Below are 2,193 nucleotides of genomic sequence, written 5' to 3'. Positions count from 1 at the left end.
AGGTAATAAATAAGTGTGAAAACAAGTATTTTTCACACTTATCAACTTTCCCAAACTTCAATTATTTCATGTCCTCATGAAAACACAACCCAACATAATTGACAACTGAAAATTTTAAACAATAACTTTGCACACCAGAAAAAGTTACATGCTGATATTTCTTAAAATAGTTTTTTAATACATTTTTTTCCTGCAAATTTATTGGTCCTTGGATAACTATGCTTGACTGTTCTGAGCAGAAGCCTTGGACTGTTTTGAGTAGAAGTAGAATTGGGCTGGTGTGGTTTGGGCTCCAATTAATAAAGTTGTGCGGTCTAGAATGTCGCTGGTCTGAACTGGCTGCCACATTTGGAATTAGGCTAAAAGTGCAATGGTTGATTGATTTAAAATTGAAGATTGGACTGCTGCTGGCTTATTTGGGCCGACACACTCCTACTACGCTTGGAGTTGATACTGATGCAGTTGGATAGGGCCTGTGTTTTACTACAATGTTGGCATTTTGAAGCCCTTTAGAAAGATAAATGAAACACAAAGTTTTGGCAATTGGGGGCTGATTGCATTGCATATGTTGTGTCGCACTGGTTTGGGCCTGAACCTGGAAACAAGGGGCTGATTTGTTGCTGCCACACTAGGGATATGCCATTGATTGGGCACTGAAATAGCACTGGGCCGCTTGTGAAACGTTGATGTTGTGCATTTTGAAAAGCAATTGGGCTATATAATTTGGGCCTGCGTCTAAATTGGACGACATCGTTTTAAAGCTGCTCAGCCTTGAACAAATTACATTAATGCTGAAACAATAATGTTGGGTCGCTGGGCTTGTTCCTTAAGTGAAACTGTGTGTTTTGCTACTGCTATGCTGGCAGCTTGGTTTACTGGAATGCAGTAATACATTGGGCCAATGGGCTGTTTGGATCAGAAAGGGATTGGGCTCCTGCATATGACCGTTGAACGTTGATGTTGCGCATAAGCCCTGGGTTTCTACTCGACTATTACTGCTGCAGATGTGAAAAGGGGCTAAACTTTAGTACAACGACGGCGTTTTGAATCTGCTGCCTTTGAAGGGGTCCAGAATTTGTGCTTCATTTGAAGAAAAACAATCCTTCATGTTAGGTTCGAGCTATAGAGAAAAAAAGAAAGGAAACCCAAGAAACTAGGGCTCCTGTGCGAGAAGGAAAGAGAGCTTTAGGGCTCTCGCCACTTACCCACTGGTGCGGTCTTGCCCAAAGATGGAAGAGGTTGACTACTCCTGACTGGAGCTGACCAAAGAGAATGTGATAAAAGGGCTGTGGAGCACGACAAAAGAAGAGGGTCGTCTGATTATCGAAGCTTCTCGAGCAAGTTTCTTTCTCCCTTTTTCATCTTTCATTTTTCTTTTCAGACCCTATATAAAGGGGTTTCTGCAATGTATATACTTTCTCGGACATACACTGTTTGTGCTTTGCAGTTTTCCATTTAGTTTTCAAGTGTAAATTTGGTACTAATGTAACCGATTACACTATTATAGTAATCGATTAAATTGCTTTTGTTATGAGAAAACTATAAATTAACGCATTGCACAATGCACTTAGAACTTTTAATCATTCTAAACTTTCATATATGATATTTTTGAATTGAGAAAAAAGTTACAAGTGTGTTGAGACACTCCAAGAAACAGGATATACAAAAGTTGATAATCTTAATGGTTTCTTGAAGAACAAATTTAGGTTTTCATTGTTGATCAATTATTGCACTAGTAAGGTATATTCTTGACTGATCATATTTTGTTATTAGCAATCTCGGATTGTGGTGGTCCCTGTGCGTGCGGCCAGGAAGAAGAGCGTGGAGGGTTGTCTTAAAGGGTGACTGTAGGAGAGGATTAATCTTGCTGCAAGGTTTTGTTGTTGACTATATTAGATTAATGAGTTAGAGAGGTGATTACACTTGAGAGTTGGTCTCTATAAAGCGTCGTTGTAAAAACTCATATCTTTATAGTGCAATTTGCTTTCAATCTCAGGTTGATTGAAATGACACTGGATGTAGGCATTGAAGCCAAACCAATATAAACCCTGTGTTTGTATTTCTTTCCTTATCTCTTTTACTTTCATTGCATGCGCTTTATTTCTTGGATTTCAAGAAAGATTAAAGATCATTTTAAGTTTTCTAAAGGATTGAAAAAGTAATTGTAGAGTTGTCAAAACGGGTAATCCGACC

The 2,193-nt window shown here is 38.7% G+C and overlaps 1 long non-coding RNA gene across 5 annotated transcripts in view; it reads left to right on the top strand.

Annotated features, from left to right (window-relative positions):
• LOC106778049 overlaps positions 1–2,193 on the top strand; it is a 7,718-nt gene extending 5,525 nt beyond the window's left edge. For 3 of the 5 annotated variants that reach the window (XR_002670114.1, XR_002670117.1, XR_001377006.2), the window contains one exon: positions 3–233. This is a non-coding gene — a long non-coding RNA (uncharacterized LOC106778049). Of the gene's footprint in view, positions 1–2; positions 234–1,773 lie in introns of those variants that run through there. The other 2 variants (XR_002670115.1, XR_002670116.1) reach the window with 1 other exon arrangement.

The sequence above is a fragment of the Vigna radiata genome, chromosome 11 (assembly GCF_000741045.1).
Source record: "Vigna radiata var. radiata cultivar VC1973A chromosome 11, Vradiata_ver6, whole genome shotgun sequence".
NCBI classification, from domain to species: domain Eukaryota; kingdom Viridiplantae; phylum Streptophyta; class Magnoliopsida; order Fabales; family Fabaceae; genus Vigna; species Vigna radiata.
The sequence above is the reverse complement of the archived record's forward strand: the minus strand, read 5'-3'. Positions and strand labels throughout refer to the sequence as shown.